The sequence below is a fragment of the Equus przewalskii genome, chromosome 20 (genome assembly GCF_037783145.1).
Source record: "Equus przewalskii isolate Varuska chromosome 20, EquPr2, whole genome shotgun sequence".
NCBI classification, from domain to species: Eukaryota; Metazoa; Chordata; class Mammalia; order Perissodactyla; family Equidae; genus Equus; species Equus przewalskii.
In genome coordinates, this window is record NC_091850.1 from 3853505 (window position 1) to 3868260 (window position 14756).

Genomic DNA, 14756 nt, shown 5'->3' on the forward strand with positions numbered 1-14756 from the left:
GACAGCTTCACAGCTGCACAGGGTGAGAACTGGCTGCTCAGACTAACCTACTGGGCTGAGCACAGTATGTGACAAGGGTTGGGGGTTGGTTTTGTGAGATTTCAGCTCTTACCTGCATATAGCAAGACAATATGGGCATGGTCAAGTAATCCTGGTGTCAGGAAAACACTTCAGAATGTTCTCTTAACAAAAAGGAACTTTACTGGTGTTTAAAAAAAATTTTTTTTTAATTGAGATAATTTACATACAGTACAATTCACCCATTTATAGTGTCTAAGTCAGTGATTTTTTTTTTTTTTGGTATATTCAGGAGTTCCTGAATATCTAGTTCCAGAACATTTTCATTACCCCCCCAAAAAACCCCACATCCATTAGCAGTCACTTCCCATGTCCCCTTCCCCAGCCCCTGCCAACCACTATCTATTTTCTAACTCTATGAATTTGCCTGTTCTGGACATTTTTTTTTTTTTTTAAGATTTTATTTTTTTCCTTTTTCTCCCCAAAGCCCCCCATACATAGTTGTATATTCTTCGTTGTGGGTCCTTCTAGTTGTGGCATGTGGGACGCTGCCTCAGCGTGGTTTGATGAGCAGTGCCATGTCCGCGCCCAGGATTTGAACCAACGAAACACTGGGCCGCCTGCAGCAGAGCACGCGAACTTAACCACTCGGCCATGGGGCCAGCCCCGAGTTCTGGACATTTTAATGTCGACAGAATAATACAATATATGACCTTGTATGTCTGGCTTCTCTAACTCAGTACAATGTTTTTGAAGTTCTTCCACCTAGCATGAATCAATGCTTCATACATTTTTATGGCTGAACTATATTCCATTGCATGGATAGACCACATTTTGTTTATCCATTAATCTGGGATGAATCTGGGCTGTTCCCACCTTTTGGCAGTTGTGAATAGTGCTGCTATGAACATTTGTGCGGACATGTTTTCACTTTTGGGTATATCCCCAGGAGTAGATTGCTGGGTCATGTGGTAGCTGTTTAATGTTTTGAGGAACTGCTGAACTGTTGTCATGGCGGCTGCACCATTTTGCATCCCCCTAGCCCTACTCAAGGGCCCCAGAGCTCTTTGGAGACAATAAGTGACTCAAAGTCTGTGCCAGTTTCCTAGAGCTAGTTGAAGATTATCATGTGTTGACAGTGCTGGTTCCTGGTGCGCATTACTTGGTGCTCATGGCAGCATGTAGTGGGGCAGCCATGAAGAGGTAGGCCTGTCACTTGGCTGTCAGTTGTCTCTCTTTAGACATTAGCGTTTAAGATTAGTGGTTTACATCTGGAAATGGTTTTACCTGCAGCCCAGTGGAGTGAGTGACTGTCCCTCATGTCTGAGGGCAGTGGCCAGCTCAGAGTTTTTCCAGGTCCTTGGCTGGGCACCCCACCTCTGCCTGGCCCTTTAACTCAGAAGTACATGATCTGAGTAATAAGTACTTGCTGAATGAATGAATGAAAAAATGAAAGCAAGAAACCTCCCCTGTCTCTGTCACAGGGCCAGGTGGAAGACATAGCCATAACATTACAAACAGTCAGTTTAGGGGTTTGGAAGAGTACTTCCAAAAGCCATCCCAGGTGTTCCTTTAGGCCCTGTCTCTCTCCACCCAGTGTGTGAAGGGGCTTGATGGGCAAGGACAGTCTGAACAGTTATGGCAGGTGGTGGTCAATGTCAAACAGGCAAAAAAACAACCTTGAGTGATTATTTTTTAAAGATTTATAAATGTGTCAGCCTGTGTATTTTTGTCACGGGTGTAAGTCAGCCCAGCAAATTGATTGGTTTTAGGTTTTCTCTGGCTAGCACCAGTCCACACCCACTTCAAGTTGAACCATGGCCTGTAGTCAGCTGGGGTCTCATTGTTCCTGCTACATAGGACCCAGCGGGCACAGAGGAGGAGCAGAGTGGGAGGAGGGCTGACTCCCAGAAAGCCCTGAGGCATGCACACAACCCCCACACAGCGCCTCACATTGTATGCAGTTGGTGGTGTGCACACTGAGGCTCAGGCTAATGGACATGGTATCCGTCCTTGAATTTTGCCTGTTGGAATTGTTCAGCAGGTACGCACTGTTCATATGCTGAGACTGGCCCTGCACTGGGTATTAAGGATCAAAACTGGGTGTGACTTATAGAAAAACAGACAATTTACAGAAAAAGTGAATGCAAATGGCCCTTAACCAAGGTATGAAAGATACTCAGTCTTTCTGATACCAAGAATAATGCTTGTTGCAGCTTCCCTGAGACATTTCTGACCTTTTGTCCTCGGAGATGGACACTCTTCTATTGATGGGAGTCAGGCACTACCATACGTTGCTTTTAGGGGTTCACAGCTCCTCAGAGGGGGATTGCTTGCCTTTTGCTCCAGCAGTGCCACTTCTAGAAATGTGTCCCAAAGATACGCTGTCAAAAATAAGGATTGTGACAAGGCTGTGCATACAACATTCTGAAGCAGCGAAGCTGGAAATGACTTAGAAGTGTTTCTCAGTTGTGGCTGGGAGTGATGTGGCTGGATCTGCCTATGGGTTGGGAGCCGAGCCCCTAAGTGAAGGAAGGAGGGATGTCTTCATGTCATGGTGACAGGATTTCTGCGGTGAAATGATGAGTAGAAAAAAGAACAAAGTAAATGATAAAGAGGTGTAGCACACTCACTTTTATCCCCCATGAGGAAAAGTGAGGCGGATATGGATATATGTGTATTTGCTTATATTGTATTTTTAAAAATGGAAGTATAAACCATAAATGAACCACATGGTCAACTCCAGAAGAAAGGATGAGAGGGGTTAGGGTTACCTAGAGACTTCTCTGGGGTTTCCTCTCTGTGTAGCACCTGATGGGTGTTTTACATAATTATAAAAGTATGTCAAATGTGTGTTTGTGGGGGCAGTCCCTGAAAACCAAAAGCAAAACAAAATAAATGAATCTAAGTGCGTGTAAGTTGTGACTCAACTTGGTGACTTAACCTCTTGGAGGATTTATTTCACATGACTTTAAAAACACAGAAGTTTGACAGTAAATGTTTTAGTGACTATGCCGTAAGAGGAAAATTTGTTTAAAAATCTTTAACTGGGGGGCTGACCCTGTAGCCGAGTGGTTAAGTTCATGCGCTTCGGTGGCCCAGGGTTTTGCCAGTTTGAATCCTGGGCGCGGATGTGGCACCGCTCATCCAGCCATGCTGAGGTGGCATCCCACATGCCACAACTAGAAGGACCCACAACCAAAAATACACAACTATGTACCGGGGGGCCTTAGGGAGAAAAAAGAAAAATAAAATCTTAAAAAAAAACCCACAAAAAAATTTAACTGTTTTCTTTCTTTTTTTTTTTTTTGGTGAGAAAGATTCACCCTGAGCTAACATCCATCGCCAATCTTCCTGTTTTTTTGCTTGAGGAAGATTAGCTCTGAGCTAACATCTTTGCCAGTCTTCCTCAACTTTGTACTGATGCCTTCACAGCATGGCTGATGAGTGGAGTAGTCTGCACCTGGGATCCGAACCTGCGAACCCCAGGCTGCCAAAGCGGAGCACGTGGAACTTTAACCACTTGACCACAGGGCCAGCCCCAAAAATCTTGAACTGTTTTTAGGAGTTATTTTTCGTTTCAGGTAAACGATATAAATATTCTTACTGTTACATATTGTAAGAGAAAACAAATAAGTACTTAATGTCTTTAAGAACTAGAATTTTCAGGGTGAAAGAAATATGAAAATATAAGGTTGAAGCACTTAAGTTAAAATGTTTTAATTCTAAATCTGCATTGGGAATGGCTCGATTGTGTAAGATGGTACCGTGGTTGTGTCAGAAGGACCCACAGGGGCACCCCTGGCCAAGGATGAGACAGGTGAGTGTGAATGAGAACGCATCCCCAAATTGGAGCATGAAATGTGTTAAAAATCCACAGGTTCGTGTTGGTGCTCAAAGGAAAGGAAGGTACTAGCTGGTCCCCATTGGAAGGTGTTAGGGAACTAACTCATTTTGAAAATTGGTTAATAGAGGGAAAGAAGCAAACATTTATCCGACCTCTTCTCTATGGACTGACTTGAACAAAATAGTGGGTGAGGACAAGTTTCCCTCACAGATCAGTGCTGCCCTACAGAACTTTCCAGAATGCTCTGAATCCTCACTGTCCAATGTGGTACCTGGAATAGTATGAATGAGGAAGTCAAGTTTTAATTTAATTTAAATCTATTTAAATATAGCCACATGTGGCTAATGGATAGAATATTGACATATTTTGACTAATTAATATGAAATGATGGAATTATAAGTTTATACGTTTGCAGACATCTAATGAAATGGTGGGTCCAGACAATGATCCTCAGTGGCTGCCAGCCCCAGAAGAGGGCACAGGTGCTTTTGGAGGGACGTGTGCTGGTCACACCTCAAAATCTAATTTATAGAAAATCAGGGTGTGTTGTTCCACCATAGGGATGCCACCCGTAAAACCCGCCTGTGGGAAACAAGATAAATGATCTAATTTCTTCAACGTATGATTGAAAGGAAAGTGGGGGGGGACCTATAGGTTTCAAACAAGTATGACTCTGACAAAGATTGAAGACTGCTTGTTCAGTTGTCGAAGGTGTGATTGTGGTTTGTCCTGTAGAGATAAATACTGACCCGTTCATTCATAAATGCACGTTGCATAGGATTTGCTTTCCAGAAGCTGGTGGGCTGTGGGAGAAGGGAACAGTGTGTGGAAGGCCAGGCTTGGTTGCCTGATGACAATGGAGCCTGGGTGGTAGGTGCATGCAGTTAGTTATTCATGCTATTCTCTCTACTTCTGTGGGTATGTTTGCAATTTTCCATAATCAAAAGTTTAAAAAATGGGTTTGACCCAGGCATTCCCTCAGGGAGCTTTATGATGCCTGTCACCCAGGGCAGGGCAAATGTCCATTTGCAAAAGTAAGGGTGGTGGCCACTTGTGGTAAGTTGAACTTCAAGCAGAAAACCATCTTCAGAGATTCTGGAATTGCCATGAGGGGCTGTAGTCTGTGGCCTGTCGGGAACAGCCTGTTATTACAGCATTCTTATTTTTTGTAATAGCAACAGTCACAGCTACCCTTCAGGGAGCCCTTGGAGAGCTTTAGTGATAAAGTGGGTGGTGTTCCCATTTCATAGCTGAGGAAGCTGAGGTGTGTGTAGGTGAACCAGGCATCATTCTGGTGCCGATGGCACCTTCTGTTCCCTGCCCCCAAGTACCTGGAGTGCATCCTATTACCACGTGTGTTTCTTCATTTCACTACTCTGACTCTCTGTGACATCCCGTACATTGTTTTCAGACCTAAGTTAATATATTCTTGACTAGAGACCAATCTTACCTCCCCATTGATGTTTGTCAATAGTAGCCATAGCCAGTCAAGAGAGTAGATAAAGTAGATGGTTAACTGGTCTTCAACATGATTTTGTCTTATAAAAAGTAGTGCTTTACAAGTTTGATCCTGTGTGCAATCTGGGGATCGCTGCAACTCCCAGTATAGGAGGGACCTCGCCTCGTGTCTCTTGGCCTGCTGTATGTCCATTGTCTACCCCTACCTCTGTGTGTGTCCTCCTGCTGTGTGTCCACGGCCTATCCCCCCCCCCCCCCCCCCGCACCTCTCTGTGTGTCCTCCTGGGGCCTATGCTGCTTGGGTGGGAGGCCTTTTGTTGGAATCCCCCAAGGATGTCCCTGAGGCCCAGTCAGCTCTGGTCCCTGGTAGAAACTAAGCAGGTGTTTGGATGAATGAGTGAAACACCTAGGAGACTGAGGTAAGGTGGCACATTCCCATTGTTAAGTCTGTGATGGGCCTGACTTGAATCCAGCTCTGCCTTTGGTGGCCTGTGTGACCCCAGCTATCTGAGGCTTTGCCCTCTCTCTGCCTTGGCTCTTCATTGGTAAATTGTCTCTTGTATCTTCCATGTGGTCACATTCCAAGGCATCAGCTCCTTTGCTGAGATATAGTTCTTAGTTCCCACCTGTATGGTGGGCTTGCTGTGGCCTCCTTGGTCACTATGAGAACTAGATGGTTGATGTGTGAGGAGGGGCTGCGCCCTGGTGGATGATGGCTCTTTGGTCGTTTGGGATCTTGTTGCTCAAAGGAGTCTTTCCTTGAGGACCTGTTTCTGTGCCATTGGGGTCAGAGTAAGTCTGCTTTTGTGTTTTAGTAATTTAGCAGCTTTAGAGGGGTTGTGCTTCTTGGGATTACGATTTTGTTTTTGTTTTTTCTGCCTTTTTTTTTAAAAAAACAGAAAAACAGGGGCCGGCCGCATGGCTGAGTGGTTAAAGTTCGTGTGCTCTGCTTCCGCAGACCAGGGTTTTGCCGGTTCGAATCCTGGGCGCAGACATGGCACTGCTTGTCAAGCCATGCTTGGGCAGCATCCCACATGCCACAACTAAAACCGCTCACAACTAAAAATACACAACTATGTAACCCAGGGGCTTTGGGAGAAAAAGGAAAAATAAAATCTTAAAAAAACCAAAACAAAAACAAAAACCAAACTGAGCTAAAATTCATATAATATAAAATTCACATTGGGGCCGGCCCAGTGGCGCAGCGGTTAAGTGCGCACGTTCCGCTTTGGCGGCCCGGGGTTCGCCGGTTCGGATCCTGGGCACCAACATGGCGCCGCTCATCAAGCCATGCGGATGTGGCATCCCACATGCCACAAGTAGAAGGACCCACAACTAAAAACCTACAACTATGTACTGGGGAGCTTTGGGGAGAAAAAGGAAAAATAAAAGCTTTAAAAAAAATCTCCATTTAACTATTTTAAAGTTTTCAGTTCATTGGCATTTAATACATTGACAATATTGTACAACCATCACCTCTAATTCCAGAACAATTTCATCACCCCAAAAAGAAATTGGTACCCATTAAACAGTCACTCCTCACTCTACCACCTCTGTACCCCTAGGGCCCTAGCAACCACTAATCTACTTTCTATCTCTATGGATTTGCCTGTTCTGGGCATTTCAGATAAAGGGAATCATACACTATGTGGCCTTTTGTGCCTGGCTTCCTCAGCTTAGCATGTTTTTGTGGTTCATCTGCATTGTGATGTGAATAAGAACGTCATTCCTTTTTATCACTGAGTAATATTCCGTTGATGCATATACCACATTTTGTTTATCCATTCATCCATTGGTGGACATTTGAGTATTTAATCGTTGGCTATAGTGAATAGTGCTGCTTTTAACGTTGGTGTACATGTTTTTGTTTGAATACATTTTCACATCTCTTGGGTGTATACCTAGGAGTGGAATTGCTGGGTCAATGGTAATTCTGTATTTAACTTTTTGAGGAACTGCCAGACTGTTTTCCATGTCATTGCACAATTTTACAGTCCCACCAGCAGTGTTATGAGGGTTCCAATTTTTCCACATCCTCTACAACACTTGTTATTTTCCTTTTTTTTTTTAGCCAGTTGTTTTTAGTGGGTGTGAGGTGGTATCTCATTGTGGTTTTGATTTGCATTTCCCTAATGACTAATGATGTTGAATATCTTTTCATGTGCTTGTTGGCCATTTGTATATCTTCTTTGGAGAAATGTCTATTCAAGTCCTTTGCCCATTTTTGAATTGGGTTTGTTGAGTTTTAAGAGTTCTGTATATATTCTGGAAACTAGGCCCTAATCAGATATATGATTTGCAAATATTTTCTCCCATTCCGTGGGCTTTTTCACTCTCTCTTTTTTTTTTTTTTAAAAGATTTTATTTTTCCTTTTTCTTCCCAAAGCCCCCCAGTACATAGTTGTATATTTTTAGTTGTGGGTCCTTCTAGTTGTGGTGTGTGGGACGCTGCCTCAGCATGGCTTGAGCAGTGCCATGTCTGCACCCGGGGTCCAAACCCGCGAAACCCTGGGCCGCTGAAGCAGAGCGCGCAAACTTAACCACTCGGCCATGGGGTAGCCCCTCACTCTCTTGACAGTGTCCTATGCACAAAAAATTTTAGTTTTCATGAAGTCCAATTTATCTTTTTTTCTTTTACTGCTCTTGTGCTTTTGGTGTCATATCTAAGAATCTATTTCTAAATCCAAGGTCATGATTTACTGTTATGTTTTCTTCTGAGAGTTTTACAGGCCTAGCTTTTAATATTTAGGTCTTTGACCCATTTTGAGTTAATTTTCATATGTGATGTGAACAGTTTTGTTCATTATCTTTCCTGTTGCCACGAAGACGTTTTGGCTTATTTAACTGAGAAGGAGAAGATGATAGCTGGGAGTTCTGAAAGTACTTTTTCTCGTCTGTTTAGCAAATCTGTATTGGGCACCTATTCTATCCTGCGCCCTGGGACGGTAGGACTAAACAAAGGTATTCCCTGGTTTTGTGGGGGATGGGGTGGGCACACAAACAGAAAGATGAGTAAATAAATAGAATGTCTAGTGGTGATGAGGTGGGAAAAGGGGTAGAGACCCATCGAAGGGCATGTGTGTCACTTTGCTGTCTCAGTTCAGACCTGAAGGAAGTGTGTTACACAGAGATCTGGGGGAGGAGCCTTCCAGGCAGAGGGAGAAGAAAGTGCAGAGGCCCTGAGATGGGAGTGAGCTTGGCTGTCAGAGGAGCAGCTGGGATGTCAGTGTGGCTGGAGCTGAGAGAATGGCGTCAAGGGGTGGGGGATGGCAGGAGATGAGGTCAGAGAGGCTGGCGGACCTGGAGGCTGGAGTGAAGCCTTGGTTTTACCTTGAGTAGTATGTTTCAAAAAAGCACCGCTAATGTGGTGCCCCTCAAACTCAGCTCAGCTATTTCCTGGAGGTTGGTGTAAGTGTCTATACCCAGAAGAACGCCCTGCCCAAGGGGAAGATTTCTATTTAACAAGGAGGAGGAGAGAAGTAGGATTTCTGTTCCAGCTCTAACAGCTGTGCAGGAAGTGCTGCGAGAACTGTTCGTCGGTAGGAACTGTTTCTTAGGCCCATGGGCTTCCTTGAGACCAGAAACTTACTTTAGGCCTAGAGGTAGGTTTCCCTGCTGGCTCTGATCCTCCTGGGGTGGCTCTGCCACCGCAGGACGTGTGCAGGGAGGAGCTTGACAAAAGAAGCCCCGGTAGGACCTCTAGGCGATGGCGTCACCACATTTCTTGGCGCCCTGATGAAAGTGACAAAAGATGCACACTTGCTTCTCCTACTTTCCACTCATGTTCCCTCCTGGGAATGGAGAAAGCTTTTCTGGCCCTTCCTGGGATTTTCCATGGAAAACCTCCCTGCCATGTCCAGCCACAGGCCTCAGTGGAGCTGGTGGTTAGCGCTGTGTCTTGGCTGGGCCCTTAGGGAGTTGGCCCTGGAAGGGTTAAGGCCTCCCATTTTGTGATGTGACACCTGCTGGGCACATTGCAAATGGCATGAAAATGGCAGGTGTAACCCTTTGTGAGATAAGGAGGCTCAGCCCAGGAGGCAGCTGGGAGGGGATAGAGGACTGGTCCTTTCCCGTGGGAGGGAGATTCAATCTGCTAGCCCTCATGCTGATGTCCTACACCAGGTGACTCCTGATCCCTGGTTCCCTGTGGACATTTAATATTGCTCAGATTCCCTGCCACAGGCGGCACCTTTGTTTCTGTGTTGTGTTCTCCCTCAGCATTTGTTTCTCTGTCTGAGGCTGCAGGGTTGGGGTTTGGGCAGAGGCCCTGGCCATTAGAGGCTCAGATGCCTACATGGGGCCACTTTCACGTGGGGAGCATTGGGTGCTTACTGAGCACTTTGGAGAGAGCAAATAGAAATTCCAAGTCCTCATCTCCAAGATGAGCCTCGGGGAGCTGTTGACAGTTTTAGAGACAGTTAGTTGCTACCAGTCTCTCCCCCTCTTAAAATATGATCATTTTGGGGCCGGCCCGGTGGTGTAGTGGTTAAGTTCGTGCTCTCTGCTTTGGCAGCCCGGGGTTTGCAGCTTTGGATCCCAGGGCAGACCTAGCACTGCTGGTCAAGCCATGCTGTGGTGGCATCCCACATAAAATAGAGGAAGGTTGGCACAGATGCTAGCTTGGCGACAGTCTTCCTCAAGCTAAAGGAGGAAGACTGGCAACAGATGTCAGGTTAAGACCAATCTCCCTCACATACACACACACAGAAAATAGTGATCAGTTTAGGTGTCTTTTTCCTACTGTGTGCCGTGACTGGAGATGAACACAGGCTTTCATCTCATGTCACCAGGAAGGGATGCTCAGAGGCCAAGGCATGGGGCCACAGTGTAGACGGAGCTGAGTGAGATCTGTGTGGCTAGGTAGTTGGTGGTGGTCCCTATTTTAAGGAGATAGGCTGTGTTTGGGGGAAGAAAATAACATAATCCCTACACCATTTTCCCGGGATAGAGTCTTTGCTGTCTCCAATCTCCCCCCACCCCACCCTACCTCATGACTCCAGGGAGGGAGGTGAGGAATGGGGACTTGGCTGTTCCACGCCAGGCCCTGCACATCTCCTGAATGAGTTTGAGTGGTGGGGTGCACCGTCAGAAGCTGGCTGTTCCTGTGGCATGAGCCTCATCAAAGGCAGTGACTGTCAGTTTTCTGGAGATGACTTGTCCTGAAACCTGCTTTGTTCCCACACAGAGTACTGTAGTGCGATGCTACCAGCTCCTTTCTCACTGTGTAGGAGTCTACGTGAGATTTGCCTTTAGGAATCTGAACACCATTAAGGTTTTATTTTTAAAATGTTGATGGGGGGCCAGCCCGGTGGCGCAGCGGTTAAGTTTGCACATTCTACTTCTTGGCAGCCCCGGGGTTTGCCGCTTTGGATCCCGGGTGCGGACATGGCGCCTCTTGGCAAAAGCCATGCTGTGGTAGGCGTTCCATGTATAAAGTACAGGAAGATGGGCATGGATGTTAGCTCAGGGCCAGTCTTCCTCAGCAAAAAGAGGAGGATTGGCAGTAGTTGGCTCAGGGCTAATCTTCCTCAAAAAAAAGAAAAAAGAAAATGTTGATGGTTATGACTTATGTTAAAGTTTCTTCTCTCTAGGTTAATTTTGTTAACTATATCCCCAAAAAGCATTATTTTGGAGGCATAATTTACAAGTCCTCTACCTTAAAAAAACAATCAACAATCAGATTGTAAATGTGTGTTTATTTCTAAATGTGAAAGCCAGAGGTGCCAGTTCTTTTTACTCCTTTCACTCTTAACAACCTGCACCTCTGGGTAGTTCTTGAAACAAGGACTGAAAGTGACTGGATAGGATGAATGTCTTGGTCCGACCTTACCTTGGATGACAACCCTCCCGGGTGGTGATGGGCTTAAATTTGATGGGTCATTCCTATTTTAGATGAAGAGCAGGGAAGGGACACCACCATCTAGCAGTGTAGTGTTTGGGAACACCTAGGATGTTAGAAGTGCCATGTTGGGAGGAGGCTGAGATGCTCCTGAACATAACCTTCCCCTTTTGACTCCTGCAACTGAGCTGAGTGCAGCACTTACAGATGGTGTCTCTTCCTGGAAGGGGTAGGTAGAGAGTGCCTGTCGGGGCTCGGGGCAGAGAGGTCACCGGAGGAGAGCACTAGTGCTGAAATTGATTTATTTGATGGAGTGGCTGGAGGCACTTCATTTAAGTTGTGTGTGTGCATGTCTTTTTGGAGTCTACTCTATATCATTTCATAGCTCTCAGTGCTCTCCTCATCTGTCGTTCAGGACCCAGTTAAAGGTTTCAGCCTTCCCCACTCTCACAGGCTGATGGCCTGTCAGGTACTCACCCCACCCACCCTGCATTCCCTGGACTCCTGCAGGGCACCCGGTGCCCAGGGAAGCCCATGGGAGGCCCGGTCTTGGTCTTCACTGCTAACCTCTCACACTGAGTAAGTGGCCTCTCTGTAGTGAGGATGCTTCTTCCTTCCAAGTGACCTCGTTCCATTTAAAAAACAAATGTTAAAAGTTGTAATCTCCTTTTATTTGGCTTTGTCTACTTTTCTTGGAGATGGGTTTTCGTATGCCTGTCTAATTTTTGCCACTTGACCTTTCCTGCTGCCATTTCTTCCTCCCTCTTCTATTTGTAAGAATCCAGATTCTACCCTTGGGGCTCAGCTCAAATGAAACATTTCTGGATTCTTCCTCTCCTCCTCTAGACCAGCAGGGTGGACTCCTTTTCTGGTGTTGACTTGTAATAAAATGATGATTTGCACATTCATCTCACAGCCCTTTCTGGCTGTTTGCTCCCACAAAGGTGGGGACCCTAAGCTGCTTGTCTTCCACCCTCAGCAGAGGAGATTCTCCATGATCACTGGCCCCTCAGAGGTCACTGTCTGATGCAGGATCAGTTTGTCAGGAGCCCATCAGTGTCCACATCCTTCTGGGCCAGATGGGCTGTGAACTAGGAGAAGGAATGTCCTGGGCGGTTAATAACTGACTAGGCTCCTCGTGCTATAGAAGTTTCCTTCTGGGTTCACGCATCACCCAGATAAGCAACAGTAAACAGTGGTCAGTTCTTTGCCTTCTCTGGAAGCTTAAATTACTATGTGCACAAAGTAGTGGAAATAGGCATGGTTGCAGTGCTAGTGATTTGAGAGTGGTCTGCTGCTCCAGCTGGGTGTGAAATCGTTTGTCTGTGACTGGGCTCAAGGAACTGTGGGTTGAAGTGGTAGAGGTGCACAGGAATCCGTGCGAGGCCATGTAAGACTCTGGGCTCCTTCACATGCTTTAGATGTTGTGATTCTGGCAACTGTGTCTAATCTCATTTCTGTACTTTATGGTTTTCCTTCTACTTGAGACAGGTGGATCAGGAGCCAAGTGGACACTGATCACCCATGAGAATTCTTGTCCTTTTGCTCAGAAGTGGATAGAGAAGAAAGACCTTTTCTGAGATAATTGGGCAAGATTTGGCAGTGGGAGAAGGGGATGAAAACTGTACACATGTGTGAGTGCAGGTGGTGTGCATGTGAGCAGGCACACGTGTCTGAGTATGCACCAGTGTGAGTGCACACACACGTATATTTGTGTGTGGTACATGGTTCCTGGTGTGTAGCTAGACTGGTGTGCTGCTGCTTTGGGGAGTGAGGAAGTCTGTTGACACCCCAGCTTTCTGCGTCGGTCCTCTGCCAATAGGGTGTCTATTGAGTGGGGTCAGATGCTCCCAAGTTGGGTTTGCTGTGTGTTCCTTGTCTCTTCCTCTTTTTCTTGATGCCCTTGGCCTCCTGAGAAGAGCCCAGAGCCCAGGCACCCTGGCCAACGGGGGCTGATGGTGAGACCTTCAAAGGAGCAACTGAGCCCCTTCAACAGGACAGAATTTCTTGGTCATGTCTCTCATTTTTGTAAAGTGACTGTCCACCCGGTGAGCTGCATTGGCCTCTCTTAACACCAGGCAGAAGGCTCAGAAAACCCTCATTGGTTCCCCAGGTCCAGGGAGCCCCACTGTTGGATAGACAGGACATTCAGGGGTGAAGTGATGTGCCCACCAATCAGGCCTAGTGTTCCTGTAAATGTTAGCACAATTGAAGGACCAAGGCCCTCACTAGGGGGAGGCTGAGCTGCAGGCAGCATACACTGAGTGCAGACCTTTGGCCACCCAAGAGGATTGTTCTGGAATCTTGATCCATCGCATAGGACAGGGTTGCAGAGCTGTGATGCTGCTGCTTGCCTTCCCAGGACCTGGGACAGTTGAGGTGGTCTGTTGTGGACCTCTGTCCTCCTGAATCCACTCATCCCACCCCCTGCCAGGTAAAGTGCCCATCTCAATATTTTCCTGGCACAGATAATTCCTCTTTCCCCAGCCCTCAAGAGTAAAGGCGAGTCCTGGTTACCTGGAGAGGCTGGGCCCTGCGGCTTCCTTCCTACTGCAGGGTGTCCCTGGGGCCCCCAGGTCTCCAGCCACTCAGCCCAGTGTGCCAGTGCCCTCAGGTCCTTCTCAGACTCAGCCCCTGCGCTTTTCCTCAGAGCTTTGGTTTGTTGCTCAGGCATATGTGCTGAGGGAACCGCTTGTTTCTGTAACTGGGTTAAAGTTTCATCCACTGCAGTAATAGAGTTTATAGCATGCTATTTCCTTGTACGAGGGGACTTATTTATCTTGAGTGTGTGTAGGGCTTTTAGGATGGTATAAAATTGACCCATGCACTGAGACAGAATGACCCTGCAGTGAGCTGTCTGCACTTGACACTTTTCAAAACTAAATTTCTTTTGACTTCGTCAAAGCAGTTAACCTTGAGTCTTGGGCTTGGATTGAATTTAAATGTTTAAGTCTTTGTTTTAACTGATTTTTCTCTGTAGTCAGTTCTGCTATAATGCTTGTTTTGGAAAAGCAGATTTGTTCCAATGCTACTGATACATTAGGGCACAGTTGGATATATACTGATATATGGATATATATTGATATATATATATATATATATATCCAAAGTTGATATATAACACACAGGTTGCATCTGGTTGAGTGCGGTTTTGTCCAGGAGAAATGCTAGGTTATGGGTTGGGAAGCTGTGGCCCTCAGGCTGGTGGCCTGTTTTTGGTAAATAAAGTTTTATTGGGACAATCCATGACCATTTGCGGACATACTATCACAACTGCAGAGCTAAATAGTTGGGACAGAGACTGAATGGCCTACAGAACTGAAAATATTTACTGTGACCCTTTAAGAAAAAGTTTGCTGACTCCTGCACTAGGTGAATCCAGAAAACTACTCTCAGCTAAACAGAGCACCTGCAAGTACACAAAATCAAAATGCACATACTTGGGCCTCCTCCATCCCTTTCTGGGGTCAGACAGCCTCCTCGCAGCACTTCAGAGAAACTCAGAAACCACAGCCCACCCATAGTCACAGCAAACAGGCAGCCCTTCCCCCAGGTGAGGGGTGAGGCTTCAGGAAGCACTTGTGTATTTCTTAG

General features: G+C 46.2%; 1 protein-coding gene across 15 annotated transcripts in view; it reads left to right on the forward strand.

Annotated features, from left to right (window-relative positions):
• The window catches only part of GATAD2A (GATA zinc finger domain containing 2A), a 97850-nt gene that overhangs the window by 37790 nt on the left and 45304 nt on the right, over positions 1-14756 (forward strand). The gene's annotated exons all lie outside the window — the stretch shown is intronic.